The 9,196-nt window shown below is 42.2% G+C and overlaps 1 pseudogene; it reads left to right on the top strand.

The window, feature by feature from the left end:
- Positions 1 to 287: 287 nt before the first annotated feature.
- On the top strand, positions 288 to 422 carry LOC132762213 (U2 spliceosomal RNA; annotated as a pseudogene).
- Positions 423 to 9,196: the final 8,774 nt, after the last annotated feature.

Here is a 9,196-nt window from a genome sequence, read left to right as displayed (position 1 = left end):
AGTTGGGGTAAAATTTTAGCAGAAAAAATCTTTGCTGTGGGACATACCAAGGACCCTCCCTTTGTTTTCCCGAAGGCTAGGATTGAGTTCACTGACCTCCATGCAGCTAGTTTGGCTGCCTCAATATGGCTCTTCCAATTTCCATTGTATGAGAAGTGTATGCCCAGATATTTAAAGCTATGACACTGCTCTATTTAATGGCCATCCAATTTCCAATTATGCATTTGTTTCCTTTTGGAGAATACCATTACTTTGGTTTTAGAGTGATTGATCCTCAACTTCTCTTGTTCGCTTCTCGGCCTTTTGGCTAAGATCAAGTGTAGTATCTAGGCCTGTTTGATCAAGAAAAAATTTGTTTCTAAAATCGATTTGTAATTGGGGTGTTTTTTTGTTTCGATATTTAAAATATTTACAAAACTTTCCAAAAAAATGTTTTGTTATTTACGAAATTTCGTAAATATTTACAAAACATTTTAGAAACAAATTTTTTCTTGATCAAACAGGCCTAAATAATAAATTAAATAGCCTGAGTAACTATGAGGAGCCACCTACCTGCTTGGCCAAAAGATCCCCCTCCAGAACGCTATCACTTTGCTCTCCTGGGCGCCGCCATCTTTACTGCTCGACGGCGTGAGCAAAGCATCCCTTTCCCTGCTTCACCTACGGAAAGCCTGAAGGGACATACTTTCTTCCTCAAAAAAAAAATACGTATTTGAATACTTGCTTGGTCTGTGAAGCTTGGTTGGCAGGTTGAGGCGTGTGTGGGGAGGGAAACTGATGGTCAAGGCGAAGGCAGGGGAGAAGGGCGCGCGCGAAAGGGAGGGAGATGTGATTGGCCGGCGGGGCAGATGATTGACAGAAACAGGAGAAGGTCGTTGCAGCCAAGCAAAGAGAGAGAGAGGAGGGCGCAGCAGCCGGAGCCGATCGGATGGCGCGCGCGCTCCTGCGCCCTCCTCCTCCTCCTTTTCCTCCCAGCTGTGTTGCAGGAAGTGCCAGGAGGAGGAGGAGGAGGAGGAGGAGGGCGCAGGAGCGCGCGCGCCATCCGATCGGCTCCGGCTGCTGAGCCCTCCTCCTCCTCCCAGCTGTGTTGCTCGCGCCGCCCCTTCGCCCCGCCCGCCCCATTTACTGCTGGGGTGCTTGGGAGCGCCGGATTGGCTCCCAGGCACCAGCAGCACAGCAGCCTCCATCCCATTAACGAGACGAGCTGAAGCTCGTAAAAAAAATGGGGCTGCTGTTTCGATATTTTTAAACCCTTCCGGGTTTGAAAATATGTTTTGAAATCGCGTCGGATATGGTAAAAATAACGATTAAATTACGAAATAACGAATTAACGAACTAACACCGACAGGCCTAGTAGTATCTGTTCTTATCAGTTTAATATCTGGAATCCCTAATAGCAGTACCACATAATGCAAAATTTGGTGCAAGTTCCACTTCTACAGATGGAATTTATATAATTATAATGTAAATATAATGTACAGAGTATATTATATAATGGCCAGCCTTATCCAGTACTTTAGCAGGTTCTCTATCCACTAAATAAGAAATGAATATCTTTTCCACCTTTTCAGTCTATTTCCAAAGTATGGAATAGCTACCTGCTATTATGATGACGAAAGTGTTTCTTTGTGACTGATCAGAGTAGAGAACTAGCAACTAAGCATGCCCCAAAGACATAAACAAGTATATTACCTTCACAGAAAAAATGACAATTGGTGTCACTATCTTTTTCATGGATACAATCATTTTATGTTCTATGCGCAGTTTTCAAATAGGCTCAGATAGTGAAAAATTCAGACCCGCCTACCCAGCTCTTTGAAATGATAATAGCTTTCCACTGATCCACAAATATGCTAATTGAACATCTAGTCTCTTTTAAGGTCAGTATCTATCAAAACAAATTGATACTTAGATTATATCATGTGTAAGACAAATCTTGTCCGTATACTTAGCTAGATAAGCAAGTAGATACATTAATGCTCACATTGACGTTGATGGTTAAATTAGCTTTCTGTATCACAATATGTTTTTGCCTTCAGGTAGCTAATTCAAAATTAACTCTCTTGAGGTAGAAATGAAAGAAAGACAAGTAACTATTAGCACCGCCTGTTTGATATGACACATAAAGAAAACTACAATATACAGAGATGTTATATTTTGACTTACTAGGCAGGTTTTCTGTAATTTACCCTGAACTTTGCTGCATTGCCTCTAATGTAAGCATATCTCTTATAACTGCAAACAATGTGTCGCCGTGACAAACGTGGAACAGAAATTGAGAATGAAACCTATTGGCCTATAATCACCTGAATTTTCACAACATTTGTTTCAAAACATCAAAGGAAACAAGAGATATCCTGAGCAATAAATCTAGACCAGTGCTTCTTGAAATATGTGATGTAGGGGGACCAGTTTTTTTACCCAAAAGTGCAGGAGAACCACTACTTTATATGCACCCATCATATATACTCATGATTAATTTGTCTTCATGTATAAGTTGAGGGCAGATTTGGGGGCCAAATTATGGCTTGTGATATGACCAATTGATATGTTAGGATGATGTTCCAGAGAGAGGAAATGACAATCCCACATCACAAGGCAAACCACCCGTGTCTACCACCACCATTTCCCCACCTAGGCATTCAAAAAGGCCAGAATTGGTGCCATGGTGGGGGGAGTAGAGAGGTCACTGTTCCTTTTAGCTTTTCCCATGATGGGCTAAGAATACTCTGAGCTTTCCTAAGGCTGTGGAACATGTAAAGTTTTTTCAAAGAGTGGAGAGGGCAACCAATTATTCACTGTGCAGGTGGTGATCCTTTGGAGCACCTTCTGATCTGCCACTCTACGACTCAAATTTCATCACAGTACCAGATGAGGTGATTGAGGCATCTGCTTGTCCAATTTTGTAGGATTCTTTTAGGCTTGTTCTTCCTGACACCGTGGAAGAGGTCCTTGGAGCTGTGAGGGCGACCACTTCAACTCTAGACCCTTGCCCATCTTGGCTAATTAAATCGGCCAAGGAGGGGCTGGTTGATTGGTTTGTGTTGATCATTAATGCATCGTTGGAGCAAGGGATTTTTCCATCTAATTTGAAACAGGTTGTGGTTCGGCCACTCCTCAAAAAGGCTTCCCTTGACTCCACGGTGCTGAACAATTACAGACCGATCTCCAACCTCCCTTTTTTGGGTAAGGTGCTGGGGCGGGTGGTCGCCTCCCAGCTCCAGGGCTTTTTGGATGACATCAACTACCTAGATCACTCACAGTCTGGTTTCAGGCCTGGTCACGGCACCGAGACAGCCTTGGTCGCCTTGGTGGATGACCTCCGTAGAGAGCTGGACAGGGGGAATGTGACTGTTGGTTCTCTTGGACATCTCAGCGGCTTTCGATACCATCGATCATGGTATCCTTCTGGGTCGTCTCTCTGGGATGGGTCTCAGGGGCACGGTTCTGTCGTGGCTCCGATCCTTCCTGGAGGGTCGATCCCAGATGGTGAAGCTGGGAGACGCCTGCTCGGACCCCTGGCCCTTGACCTGTGGGGTCCCGCAAGGCTCCATTCTGTCTCCCATGCTTTTTAATATCTACATGAAACCGCTGGGAGAGGTCATCTGGAGTTTTGGAGTTAGGTGCCACCTCTACGCAGATGACACACAACTCTACTACTCATTTCCACCCAATTCCAAGGAGGCCTCTCAGGTGCTGGACGAGTGCCTGGCCGCTGTGTCTATCTGGATAAGGAGGAACAAGCTGAAGATCAATCCTGACAAGACAGAGGTCCTCCTGGTCGATCGTAAACCTGACCGGGGTATAGGGTGGCAACCTGTGTTGGACGGGGTTACACTCCCACTGAAACCACAGGTCCGCAGTCTGGGAGTCCTCGGAACAAGCTGAAGATTCATCGCTCACGCTCGAGGCTCAGGCGTTGGCTGTGTCTGGGAGGGCTTTCGCACAACTAAGACTTGTGCGCCAACTGCGACCGTACCTCGAGAAGGCTGATTTGGCCGGGGTGGTCCATGCCTTGGTCACCTCTAGGTTGGATTACTGTAATGCGCTCTACGTGGGGCTGCCCTTGAAAATGGCTCGGAAATTCCAACTTGTCCAACGAGCAGCGGCCAGGATGTTAACTGGTGCTCCCTACAGAGAGAGGTCAACCCTCCTGTTCAAGGAGCTCCACTGGCTGCCGTTTATCTTCCGAGCCCAATTTAAGGTGCAGGTGCTTACCTACAAAGCCCTGAACAGTTTGGGACCAGCCTACCTGCGTGACCGCATCTCCATCTACGAACCCACGCGTTCATTACACTCATCTGGAGAGGCCCTGCTCGTGATCCCGCCTGCGTCACAAGCACGTTTGGTGGGGACACGAGACAGGGCCTTTTCCGTGGTGGCCCCCCGTCTCTGGAACACTCTCCCCAAAGATCTTAGACAGGCCCCTACATTGGCAGTCTTCAGAAAGAATTTGAAGACCTGGCTGTTCCGATGTGCCTCTCCCAATTAGGAAATCTCCAATACCAAGTCCCAGAAGCACTTTATTAGAATATAAGACTGCCTCACACTGCACACTGACTTGCCCTATAATATCACCTGTCACATCAGCACTTTTTAATCCTGTACCCTCTACTCTGGCCTGGCCCAGTTTTATCTTGTTGATGTATTGTTTATTGCTTGTGGTTTTGTTGTTTTAATACTGCTTTAATTGTTTTTAATTTGCTTTAAGTGTATTGTTATGTTGTGTATTGAGGCCTTGGCCTTTGTAAGCCGCATCGAGTCCTTCGGGAGATGCTAGCAGGGTATAAATAAAGTTTAATAATAATAATAATAATAATAATAATAATAATAATAATAATAACAACAACAACAACAACAACAACACTGTGTAGCTACAAAACTATGCAGAGATGCAGTAGGTTAGGGCACTCTCTATAGCACAGTGGTAGAAAGTCACCAGCAGTTTTTCATTCAGTTGTTGGTTCCTTAGAAGTCTCAGATAGTACAATATCTGCTGGGACCTCTTAATCAACGCTGCTGTATGAATGACCCAGGTCAGATCCTCATTAATAGTGATACTCAGGAACTTTATATTGGCCACCTGCTCCACTTGTTCTCCATTTATGATCAAGGACTGGATTTCTGGTCTGTTCTTTCTGTAGTCCACTGTGAGCTCCTTGGTCTTATTAACTTTAAGAACCAGATTATTGTCCCTGCACCATGAGAGCAATCCACCTCATTCACCCCAAGCTTCCTTGGGATTATGGTAGAGTTTCCTTGGTTTTTAAACAGAGGCTGGATACTGGATAGCCATCTATTGGGAATGCTTTGACTGTATTCTAGCATAGCATAGGGTTGGACTGGATGGCTCTTGTAGTCTGTCTCCCAGCTCTATGATTCTGTGACTGTTTGTCTATGATCTCCATCTCTTCATCTTCTTTTGAACTTAGTAGGCACAGCACCTTATTCTATGATTTGGTTTTCTGCATCCGCTAGACCAAACCTGTGCTTTGCAGGGAAAAAATGTTAGTGGAGTCTCATGGTCAGACCAGACATAATATGCCCTTTATGGTGATGTATAGCATCTGAAGGGAGACCTGAGTCCCACTGTGGCTTCATATGGGGCTAAGTGAGAGCATTAATGCCATGACCCCAATATAAAATGCCACTTGGAAGCTACTCTTTGCTAAGAAAAGGGAAGCCTCATTTAGCATCATGTCAGGGGGAAACCTGATGAATAAGAATAAGAATCTTTATAAGAACAATAAATTTGATCTGCTCCCTGTTTTTCTCCCATGGGCACCCCCACCCTGGGAAAATGGGGAATATGTTTTACTTTGGCCTCATAGATAAGAAAAAGAGAAACAATTTTATTTCATTTTTTTCCTATTAGTTCTAGGGGCAAGATGAAAGACAGCTCTTCTCTTCCAAGAGCTGGAACTTTTTTGAGGAGGGAAGTGTTACTATATTGACCACCAGCTTAAATTGTTCCATCCTCATTATCAACTAGGCCTGGGTAACAACGGAAAAAATTGTTTCTAAAATCGATTTGTATTTGGGGGTTTTTTTTGTTTCGATATTTAAAATAATTACAAAATTTTCCTTTTAAAAAGTTCGATATTTACGAAATTTCGTAAATGTGAAAAAAATTACAAAACATTAACGAATCGATTTCCGAAACAATAACGAATCGATTCGTTAATGGCGGACGCGACCGCGAAATACGCTAAAAAACCTCCAAAAACTTCTGAAGCTTCCCTCTCCCTCTGTTGTTGACTGTTGGTGTGATATTATAATTTTTTTTCACTAATTAAACAAAAAACTTGCCCCAGACATGCGGAAATAATAACGAAACGACTTCAGAACAATAACGAAACGAATACAATAACGAAATACGAAGCATTTACAAAATGTGTTTAAAAATTCGTTTTTAAAAAAAATTGCTCCAGAATGGTTCGTTATCGTTTTGTAATTGGAAAAATTAACGAATTATTAACGAATTACGAATTAACGAAATGAAACCACCCAGCCCTATTATCAACTGTTCTTAGGCGTAACTTTTAATATTGGTGCTTGTTGGAGTACACTTGAGAACCATTAGGGTCCAATGGTTTGCTTGTTGGTCTAGTACTCCAGAGACCAGGTCAGAAACCCACTGGATCTTGGGCAAGTCAGACTCTTTCAACCAGAGAGGATAACAAACCACCCTTTGAACAATTCATGCCAAACAACAAATACACATGATAGGAATGCCAGAATTACCATAAGCAGGAAATGTCTTGAAGACACACATCAACAACAATATTTTTTTACTTTGGATGGGTACCCCTCTATGTCACAGAAGCAGCAAGATCCATAGCCATTAACCTTCTGGAGATTATGGTTTCTGAGGTTGTAGTGTGGGCAAAGAAGTCGATGCTTCTGATCTACAGAATCCAAAGCCACCCCTAGAGCTTAAATAATGCTTCCCAATAAAAGGAAAATATTGAGGAATGCATCAAGATGCTTGATACAAAAATAGGTCTAGAGCTTTCTGCCTTCTAACTTTCCTGGCCTGTATAGGAAGCTGCTTGGTTAGTGATGACTGTATCTAAGCCTAAACAAAACCTTGTCAGCAGTGACCATGTATTTCTCAAAACAGCTGATCTTTTTACTTGCACACAGAAAGGAAACAATAGTCCAGTGACATCCCTTGCAGATTATTACACATGCAAAATAAAACCATGTAATGAAATGAGATGAGCTCTCTATGTGTGTGAGAGCATGTGAGAGTGTGAGAGTGTGAGAGTGTAGAGGGAACTGGGCTATATAATTAGATTCAGGGTTCCTAGGAGACAGTACATTGTTGTGAGAGCTCTTTCAGGAACTAATTGGGGTGTGTTTTTGCAACAGTATGGCTGTGCTACATCACTTACCGCCTGAAAATAGCTGTAATTGTGTATGGCGATTGAGTCATTTCCTATATTTAGCATCTGGAGAAGAGTACGAATTAAATGACTAACACACACTTGACTTTGTCATCTTATCAGTGACTTCAGTCCTAAGAGGATCTTTGTACTTTTAGCTCCTTCTTCTCCACTTAGTTCTAAATCAAATTGAAACTAGACTTACATTTCAGAATTTGGAAGAGCTAATAATTGATTCTGATAGCCAAACAGATCTGATGGAATATGGTATTGAACAGATTGATATTCAACCTGGTTGCCTGTGACAATCATCGTTTGAATTATTGGGGCTCTATTAAGGAGATTTATTCCAGAGAAGACCATTCTAAGTATTGAAAGCAAAAGTTAAAACTATGGAATTAAAAGTCAATGATACTGCAATTATTTTTTTACTATTCTTATTGTTTTAGTTTTGGTACTTCAATAAGTGATTAAAAGGGGGAAATAGCCTTTCTTCCTGTGTTGAGGGTTGGGCAATAATAATAATAATAATAATAATAATAATAATAATAATAGTTCATTCATTCAGTCATTTCTGACTCTTCGTGACCTCATGGACCAGCCCACGCCAGAGCTCCCTGTTGGCCATCACCACCCCCAGCTCCTTCAAGGTCAATCCAGTCACTTCAAGGATGCCATCCATCCATCATGCCCTTGGTCGGCCCCTCTTCCTTTTTCCTTCCATTTTCCCCATCATTGTCTTCTTTAAGCTTTCCTTTCTTCTCATGATGTGGCCAAATTACTTCATCTTTGCCTCTAGTATCCTTCTCTCCAATGAGCAGTCGGGCTTTATTTCCTGAAGTATGGACTGGTTGGATCTTCTCGCAGTCCAAGACACTCTCAGAACTTTCCAAGGCAGTCCAAGGCACTCTCAGAACTTTCCCCCAGCACAATAACAACAACAACAACAACAACCTTATTTTTATACCCCGCCTCCATCTCCTCGGGGTATAAAAATAAGGTTGTTGTTGTTGTTGTTATTATTATTATTATTATTATTATTATTATTATTATTATTATTATGGTGCTGGAGGAAAGTTCTGGGAGTGCCTTGGACTGCCTTGGAAAGTTAAGATGCCTGCTTGGAAAGTTAAGATGCCTGCTTAAGATGCCTGCTTGGCCCCATGTAAGCCTCCATCTCCCCGAAGGGAGATGGAGGCTTACATGGGGCCAAGCCTAATCAAAGAGTATTTGAAGGCAAAAAATTAGTTAGGAATGCTTATGAATCTGCAATAATGGAACACGTGTCTCTCCCCCCCCCCCCATGCAATTTTACTTGCCCCTTTTAATCTTAAAATTAGTTAGAATATCAGCTATTAAGTTAAAACCTCAGAGATAGCATGCAAGAAGGAAGATATAAAAAGATATTTCTATCACATAAATCATGCAATGACTAGGTTAAAACTGAAGAGAAAACGGGCATCTTAACTGGTAAAGCAGGAAGGGAGAAACAAGATGGAAATATAGAAAATTATTTAAGAGGTTTATCCCTTTTGCCAAAAAGGAGCTAAAAGATATTGCAAATATTACCTCCCCTCCCAAATGAGGCAGACAGGACATTGTGCAAAAGATAAGGACAGAATATAAAGCAACATACTTAAGTCCAAATGATTATATGAAAAGGAATGCTACTGGAGAATTTTGATAACCCGTGTTTCAGAAAACAGAATGAAATAACATGCAAACTGTGTGGCATAAAATTGAATAGGCCAACAAGTCTTCCCATTCTAAGATTAAACAATTTGAATTTTCTTAATCAGATAATTATT

This window comes from Anolis sagrei, chromosome 1, assembly GCF_037176765.1.
Source record: "Anolis sagrei isolate rAnoSag1 chromosome 1, rAnoSag1.mat, whole genome shotgun sequence".
Classification (NCBI taxonomy): Eukaryota; Metazoa; Chordata; class Lepidosauria; order Squamata; family Dactyloidae; genus Anolis; species Anolis sagrei.
The sequence above is the reverse complement of the archived record's forward strand: the minus strand, read 5'-3'. Positions and strand labels throughout refer to the sequence as shown.